General features: G+C 47.9%; 1 long non-coding RNA gene across 1 annotated transcript; it reads right to left on the reverse strand.

The window, feature by feature from the left end:
* Window positions 1–746: 746 nt before the first annotated feature.
* On the reverse strand, window positions 747–8,865 carry LOC119962166. Its single transcript, XR_005459823.1, has 3 exons — window positions 8,587–8,865; window positions 8,253–8,353; window positions 747–821 (listed from the first exon to the last, which is right to left on the reverse strand). It is a non-coding gene; the product is annotated as an uncharacterized LOC119962166 (long non-coding RNA).
* Window positions 8,866–9,319: the final 454 nt, after the last annotated feature.

Genomic DNA, 9,319 nt, shown 5'->3' on the forward strand with positions numbered 1-9,319 from the left:
TCCCATCGACAGGAGCGGGATCAGAAGATCATGCTGCTGGCCAACAGCGGGACGCCTCCTGCTACCAGCCTTGGTGTCCTTGTGCAGCAATCACTGAAGGTAAGCATGCAGGTGCAGCAGGCGGTAAAGAAGGCTAATGTGTATGTTAGCCTTCATTGCGAGAGGCTTCTAGTACAGGAGCAGGGATGTGTTGTTTCAATTATGCAGGGCCTTGGTGAGGCCACACCTAGAATATTGTGCGCAGTTTTGGTCTCCTTTTCTGAGGAAGGATGTTCTTGCTCTCGAGGGAGTGCAGCGATGATTTACCAGACTGATTCCAGGGTTGGCGGGACTGACGATGAGGAGAGATTGACTAGGTTGGGATAGTACTCGCTGGAGTTCAGAAGAATGAGGGGGGATCTAAAATTCTAACAGGACTAGACAGTGTAGATGCAGGGAAGATGTTACCAATGATGGGTGTGTCCAGCCATGAGTTGGATGATCAGCCATGATCGTGATGAATGGCGGAGCAGGCTCGAAGGGCCAAAAGGGCTCCTCCTGCTCCTATCTTCTATGTATTTATGTACCAAGAACTACGCTGAGGGCAGGCCCGAGAATCTTGCCCGATCCAATCTCGTTCCTTAGATAAGGAGACTAAAACTGTACATAATACTCCAGTTGGGTCTTCCCAAGGTCTGTATAATTGTATTAAGCCATCTTTACTCCTATGCTCAAATCCTCTTGTAATAAAGACCAACATACCATTTGCCTTCTTAATTGCTTGCTTTGCCTGCATGTTTTAGATGCCTCACACCATAACCCATTGCTACTCTTGCAGTACCCTGCAGAAAGAGAACAAGATAAAAACAATTTCCCTTGTGATTGTTCCAACACTCTCCTCAAAATTACGCTGCCCCCACCAGTCTTTCCAAATAACTCACAGGAATAAATCCGTCCAAGGAGGGACATTGTTGCTTTGGTGACAGTACAAGTGAGGGTACATTGAATTCATTCCTGGGATGGTGAGCGGTCGAGTAACTTGGGCCTGTCTTCTCCGGAGTTTAGACGAATGAGAGGTCATCTCTTTGAAATATACAGGGTTGTAAAATACTCGACAGCGTAGATTCTGAGATTATTTCCCCCGATGGGAACCTGGAATAGGTCAGTTAGGACTGACGCAAAGATGTTTCTTCATTGAGAGGATTGTGAGACTTTAGAATGGTCCATTGTGAAGGATTGTGGATGCTCCATCAGAATCCAGGTTGAGATATTCAGATTTCTGGCCCCTCAGGAAATCAATGGCTGTCGAAGAGCAGGCAGGAAATTGGATTTGAGGCAGAAATCCTGCATCATCCTATTAAAGCGGTGAACGGGTTTGAGGAGGTGCATGACCCACACCTGCCCTTATTCCTGATGTTTCCGTCACTAACAGTGCCAGGGGCTGGTTTAGCACACTGGGTTAAATAGCTGGCTTTGAAAGCAGACCAAGGCAGGCCAGCAGCACGGTTCAATTCCAGGCGCCGGAATGTGGCGACTAGGGGCTTTTCACAGTAACTTCATTGAAGCCTACTCGTGACAATAAACGATTTTCATTTCATTTCAGTGTTTATTGTCCATGTTGTTGAGAAGGTGGTGTTGAGCCAACCCCTGCAGACGGCTCAGTGGTTTGTCATTTCAGAGATAGTTAAGGGTCAATCCAAAGACCATGAGGCACAGGAGCAGAATTAGGCCACTCGGCCCATCGAGTCTGCTCCGTCATTCAAATCTGGCTGATATGTTTCTCATCCCCATTCTCCTGCCTTCTCCCCTTGACCCCTGATCCCCTTATTAATCAAGAACCTATCGATCTCTGTCTGAAAGAGACTCTGTTATCTCTGTTACCGCTGTGACCAGACTCCTCTTAAAGACTGAATTCATCTCTCTGAACATCTTCTTTACTGTTTTAGCACTACACTCTGTATGCTTCACCCAATGTCTATGTATTTACACTGTGTATTTATCATATTTCCTATGTTTTTCATGTATGGAACAATTTGCCTGAACAGCACTTTTCACTGAACCTCGGTAAACGTGACAATAAATTTAAATCTAAATCTATATCTCAGTGACTTGGCCTCCACAGCCTCTGTGAGAATGAGTTCCACAGATTCACCACCCTCTGGCTGAAGAAATTCCTCCTCATCTCAGTTTTAAAGGATCGACCCTTCAGTCTGAGGTTATGCCCTCTGGTCCTAGTTTCTCCTACAAGTGGAAACATCATCTCCACGTCCACTCTATCCAGGTCTCTCAGTATTCTGTAAGTTTCAATGAGATCCCCCCCCCCCCCTTTCTTCAAAACCCCATCGAGTACAGACACAGAGCCCTCAACCCCTCCTCTGAAGACAAGTCCTTCATCCCCGGGATCATTCTTCTGAAGTTCCTTTGGACCCACTCCAAGGCCAGCACATCATTCCTTAGATACAGGGCCCAAAACTGTTCACGATATTCCAAATGGGGCCTGACCAGAGCCTTACACAGCCTTAACAGCACATCCCTGCTCTTGTATTGTAGCCCTCTCGACATGAATGCTAACATTGCATTTGCCTTCCGCACTGCCAACTGAACCTGCACGTTAACCTTGAGAGAATCCTGAACAAGGACTCCCAAGTCCCTTTGTGCTCCTGATTTCTGAAGCCTTTTCCCATTTAGAAAATAGTCTATGATTCTATTCTCCCCACCAAAATGCACAAACTCATACTTTTCTACATCTGCCACTTCCTTGCCCACTCTCCTCGCCTGTCCAGATCCTTCTGCAACCTCTCTGCATCCTTGACACAACCTGTCCCTCTGCAGATCTTTGTATCATCTGCAAACTTAGCAACAGTGCCCTCGGTTCCTTCTTCCAGATCGTTAATATACCGTGAATATCTGTGGTCCCAACACAGACCCCTGAGGCCCACCACTAGTCACCGACTGCCATCCTGAAAAGGACCCCTTTATCCCCACTCTCTGCCTACTGCCAGTCAGCCAATCCTCTATACTACGCCAGTACCTTGCCCCTAACATCTTATTTAGCAGCCTCCTGGACGGCACCTTGTCAAAGGCTTGCCAATCACTTTGCTGCGGGTCAGGATTCACACATAAAGTAGCTCATTGACTGCCAAAGCACAGTGGGCACACGCGAGAACAAGACCACCGCTATATATGTGGCAAAACCTCCCTGCATTTCCCGAAGAGGGGTTGCGAGGAATAGGCAATGACATTTTTTTTTAAACGAAATCCCTCGGAATTTTTGTTTCTTTTTGACGGCCAAAGGGGGATTCTTAGAAAGATCGGGAGAGCCTGCTCCCAGAGGCACACACACACACACACACACACACCTCAATGCAGCCTGTGGCATGTGATCCATTTTATCAGCAAGCCTGGTAGCTTTAGTGCAAGAGGTTTTCTCTCCTCGGAGTGGAAAACTCTATCAAACCAATAAGTGACAGCACAATTGCACTGCACCAAAATCCAGCCAATCAGCTGCTGAGGACTTGAAGCCCAGAGAGCAGCTTCTGGTAGCGCTGTCTCCCAATTCATAAATTGTTCAGGAAATTGCTCCAACCCGGCCGGCTTCAGATTGCGAAGGGCGATTGCGAAGGATCCCTCTTCAACCTGACTGCACCACCTTTGTTGGGCATCGGGAGGCTAACTAAATGGGGTTTCGGCTGCTTAAACTCAAAAGAAGGGAGCGCTCTTGTCACCGCCCCTCCTGCTGCTGGTGTGACAGAGCCGAGGAAAGCGGACACATTCAGCTTTCCCACTCCGTTCAGGTGATGGGGATAGCTCGGAAGCAATCATTCTGCTGCAAGCTTGTGAATTTATTCTTTCTCCCCTCTGTTGCTGTTCACTGAGAGAGAAAAATACACACAGGAATGGGCTTAGATGTTCAAACAGAGAAGGAGGTCGGAAAGGATCAGGCGTGAGAGAGAAATCGGAAGTGGTACAACTCTAAGAGATGTAAGGAGGCACTTTCTGTCGTTGTATTCAGCGAGCAACCCTCCAAGATGGTGCTAGAATCTTACCGAATTAACGATTATACCCCGGACATTGGGTGATTTAAAAAAAAGAAATTTTTTAGAGTACCCAATTATTTTTTTCCAATTAAGAGGCAAATTAGCATGGCCAATTCACCTACCCTGCACATCTTTTTGGGTTGTGGGGGTGAAGCCCACATCGACAATGTGCAAACTCCATATGGACAATATTGAGTACAGGAGCTGGGATGTCTTGTTGAAGTTGTACAAGACATTGGTAAGACCACACATTGAATACTGTGTTCAGTTCTGGTCACCCTATTATAGGAAGGATATTGTTAAACTAGAAAGAGTGCAAAAGAGATTTACGAGGACGCTACCAGGACTTGATGGTCTGAGTTATAAGGAGAGGCTGGATAGGCTGGGACGTTGTTCCCTGGAGCGTAAGAGGCTCAGGGGTGAACTATTAGAGGTCTATAAAATAATGAGGGGCATAGATAAGGTAGATAGTCGGCATCTTTTCCCAAAGGTAGAGGAGTCTAGAACTAGAGGGCATAGGTTTAAGGTGAGAGGGGAGAGATACAAAAGAGACCAAAGGGGAATATTTTCACACAGAGGGTGGTGAGCATCTGGAATGGTTGCTGGAGGCAGTAGTAGAGGCGGGTACAATTATGTTTTTTAAAAAGCAGTTAGACAGTTACATGGGCAGGGTGGGTATAGAGGGATATGGGACAAATCCCTCCCAGCCAGCCTCCCCGGACAGGCGCCGGAATGTGGCGACGAGGGGCTTTTCACAGTAACTTCATTGAAGCCTACTCGTGACAATAAGCGATTTTCATTTCATTCCATTTCATTTCAAATGCAGGCAAGTGGGACTAGCTTAGTGATAGAAACTGGGCGGCATGGACAAGCTGGGCCGAAGGGCCTGTTTCCATGCTGTATACATCTATGACTCTATGACTATGACAGTGATCCAGGTCAGGATCGAACCCGAGTCCTCGGCGCCGTGAGGCAGCAGTGCTAACGGACGTGCTGCCCCTGACATCCAGTGATTAATGTAGGGATTAACCATAAGGATATTAAAAATTCACTTGCAGTGCCCAGAATTCCATTGACCCAAATTACTGCTTGTTCATCCCCACCGTACAGAATTCCATTTAATCATGCCTCTTCCCATTTATTCCCATTGTGCAAAACAGTCCACTGTTTCAAACTCCTTCCTGATTGCTCCCATTGTATGAAGCCCTACTCTTTACTCGCACTCGACAAAATTCCCTGGCCCAGTCCCTTCCCAGCCCTGGAAAATTCCAGCGTGCCGATCTTCGTCCATTCCCATTCTGCAGAATTCCAATGTAGCAAATTATTTTCTGCTGTTGCTCAAGAATTCCAGAGATCGAACATCTTCCCAGTTAGTAATTGCGACAGTTTATCATTCCTTCCCTGTCTTCGCCTCTCCCTATCTCGGTTACTTCCTCCCGCCCTGTGTGAGATCCTCCAATTCTGGACACTTGAGTGTTCTTGATTTTAATGACTTCACTCTTGGTGGTCGTTCCTTCAGCTACCTAGGTCCTTACCTGTAGAATTCTCTCCTCAAAACCCTCCACCTCTTTAACCCTATCTCCTCCTTTAAGTTACTCCTTAAATCCACTTCATTGGCCATGTTTTGGCTGCTGGTCCTAATATCTCAGGCACTTTGTGTCAATGACAGTTCACATGGCAGTAATTAACCAAACTCATTTCAATGACGACATCCAAACCCATGACCCTGTATCCTCAAGTAGAAAGGGCAACACAAATGCCAGGGAAGGGAGAGAAACTGTGGTGCAATGGTAATATCAATGGACTAGTCGCCCGATGGCTCAGGTTAAGGCTCTGGGGACACGAGTTCAAATCCCACCAAGGCAGCTTGCTGGAATTTAAATACAATGAATACATCTGGGATTGAAGGATAGTCTCAGGAACAGTGATTGTAACAGCTATCCTTGATTGTTGTCAAAACCCATCTGGTTCACTAATGTTCTTTACAAAAGGAAATTTGCCATTCTTAATCTCACAGTAACTGGCGGGGGGCACGGGGTAGCACAGTGGTTAGCACGGTTGCTTCACCGCTCCAGGGCCCCAGGTTCGATTCCCGGCTTGGGGTCACTGTTTGTGCAGAGTCTACATGTTTTCCCCGTGTCTGCGTGGGTTTACTCCCACAATCCAAAGATGTGCAGGTTAGGTGGATTGGCCATGCTAAATTGCTCTTGGTATCCAAAGGGGTTACTGGGTTACGGGGATAGGGTGGAGGTGTGTGCTTAGGTGGGATGCTCTTTCCAAGGGCCGGGTGCAGACTCGATGGGCTGAATGGCCCCCTTCTGCACTGTAAATTCTAGTACGGCAGAGATGAGGGGGAATTTCGTCTCTCAGAGGGGAGTGAATCTGTGGAATTCTTTACCGCAGAGAGCTGTGGAGGCTGGGTCGTTAAGTATGTTCATGGCTGAGAGAGACAGATTTTTAATTAGCGAAGAAATCAAGTGTTATGGGGATAGGGTGGGAAAGCGGAGTTGAGGATTATCACATCAGATCAGTCATAATCTCATTGAATGGTTGAGAAGACTCGGTGGGCTGAATGGCCTACACCTGCTCCTATGGCTTAAGGTCTTACCATGTGGCTCCAGACCCAGAGCAACAATAATAATAATCACTTATTGTCACGAGTAGGCTTCAAATGAAGTTATTGTGAAAAGCCCCCAGTCGCCACATTCCGGCGCCTGTTCGGGGAGGCTGGTATGGGAATTGAACCATGCTGCTGGCCTGCCTTGGTCTGCTTTCAAAGCCAGCAATTTAGCCCAGTGTGCTAAACCAGCCTTACCTGGAGTCAGCCAATGTGGTTGACTCTCAAGTGCTCCTCTGAAATAACCTAGCCAGCCACTCAGTGCAAGGACAATTAGGGATGGACAACAAATGCTGTTCTTGCCAGTTACGCCCACATCCTGTGAACAAATAAAGGACTGCAAGTTGTGAAGGAGTTACGTTCAACCGATATAGAATCTTGTTTAGAACCTACACAGTTCCGGTCCTCACATTACAAAAGGAATGTAGAAATTCTGGAGAGGCTCCAAAAAAAGATCTACAAGGATGATATCAGAACTACATGGAAACACACATAAAAAATAGAAGCTGGAGGAGGCCACTCAACCTTTCAAATCCTGGTCTGCCGTTCATTGCGATCACAGCTGATCCCACCTTCCCTCCATATCCCTAGATCCCTTCAGCCCCAAGAGCTATATCAAATTCCTCCTTGAAATGACACAAGAGTTGAGTCCAGAGAGGAGTGACCTGATAGATATTTTTAAGATTCGGAAATTTCACCTGAGGTGGAGGCCAGACTCGGGGCCAGCAATACATTCAATAGAGAACTCACTCAGGAGAAACTACATTATCCAGAGAACAGTTAGAATGTGGAACTTCCGAAGGGCTAAATAGATTAGATAGGTTTTTAAAATAAAGCAGATTTTCATTGATATAGCACCTTATTTTTATTTGTTCATGGGACTTGGGAGTGGCCAGCATTTATTGGCCATCCCCAATTGCCATGGGGGGGGGGGCAGTTAAGAGTTAGCCACGTTGCTGTGGGTCAGGAGTCACATGTAGGCCAGGTAAGGACGGCAGAATTCCTTCGCTAAAGGACATTAATGAGCCAGATGGATTTTTACGACAATCGTTTTATGGTCATCATTAGATTTTTCGGGCAGCACGGTGGCCTAGTGGTTAGCACAACCGCCTCACGGCGCTGAGGTCCCAGGTTCGATCCCGGCTCTGGGTCACTGTCCGTGTGGAGTTTGCACATTCTCCCCGTGTCTGCGTGGGTTTCGCCCCCACAACCCAAAAATGTGCAGAGTAGGTGGATTGGCTACGCTAAATTGCCCCCTTAATTGGAAAAAATAATTGGGTAATCTAAATTTATAAAAAAAAAAAAAAAAAATCATTAGATTTTTGAATTTAATTCCAGATTTTTATTGAATTCAAGTTTCACCATCTGCAGTGGCGGGATTTGAACCTGGGATTCCCAGGGTCTCTGGTTTACCAGCCCAGTGACAATGCCACTGTGCCACCGCCTCTCCTTTCCCAACAACCGACGTCTCAAGGCGCTTTACAGTCAGTGAATGACTTTAGAATTGCAGTCTCTGTAATGTAGGAAGTGCCACAGCCAATTTGCAAGCAGCACAATCCCACACACAGCAACGTGTGAGTGTTCAACTAATCGGATGGGGCCTCAGTATAATGTCTCACCTGTAAAATCGCGGGCAAAATATTCTCTTTTTCTGACAACTTGTCAACTCAGGTGGAAAAGGAGGTGTGCAGCTCGCTGGCTCCCACGACAGGCTTCCGATCTGAAAAGAATAAAAATGTAATTCACGAACAAGAGACACAGCCCCTCCCCCCCCCCCATCACCGGACGTGGGGTCCCCCCCCCCCCCCCCTCTCACAGACACGGGACCCCCTTCCCTCCCCCACCCCCGCCCCCACGGCCACAGGATCCCCCACCACAATGGACACGGAGCTTGCGTATCCACCCCAGGCTCCTACCCGGGTATTACTGTCTCCACCTGGGGGCTATACTTACCCGTGGGTCCCCTGTGAGTTCCCTTCACCAAGTGTCCGTTTGTCCAGACCTGCCGTAAATCCCGCTGATGTGAGCTCACGTCAGCGGTGACGGCGAATTCCCCGATCTGAGGGGATGGTACAGCCGGGAGACCCGCAAAGGGCATCTTAATGTCCGATGATGGGGTCCCCTACCTTTCATAGCGGGAACCCCATTACATCATTGGCGGAGGGTAACCCCATGACCCCATCATCACAACGGGAAATCCCGCCGGCTTAAATGCCATTTTGCGACTCCCGTTGGATAGTCCACCCCCTCTGGCTTTCCCGCTGCGCAAAAGCAAGGGTGGAAAATCCCCCCCCCCCCAACCCCCGCCCCTCCCCTCCCCCCCCCCTTCCCCTCCAACATCTCTGACAGCGCAGCACTCCCTCATTATCACACAGCTGTGTCAGATTCGATTTGTGTGCTCAAGCCCTGGACTGGGACATCAGGCCCGAAGTTTGCGATTCAGGGTTTGTGCTGCCAACTGGGTGATAACTGACACTGAGGGCGATAGTTGGGGAATTGGAAAAGATGAAAGGCGCATTTGTTGAGAGCATTCGCTGAAAAGGTTATCGGGGGAATGCGGAGTTGAGGTTACATTCAGATCAGCCATGACCTTCTTGAATGGCGGAGCAGGCCCGAGGTGGCCTCCTCCCACTCCTAACTCAAATGTCATATGTTCGTAAACGCGATGGGAGAAGGCATGCGTGAA

This window comes from Scyliorhinus canicula, chromosome 2 (genome assembly GCF_902713615.1).
Source record: "Scyliorhinus canicula chromosome 2, sScyCan1.1, whole genome shotgun sequence".
In the NCBI taxonomy this organism is placed as follows: domain Eukaryota; kingdom Metazoa; phylum Chordata; class Chondrichthyes; order Carcharhiniformes; family Scyliorhinidae; genus Scyliorhinus; species Scyliorhinus canicula.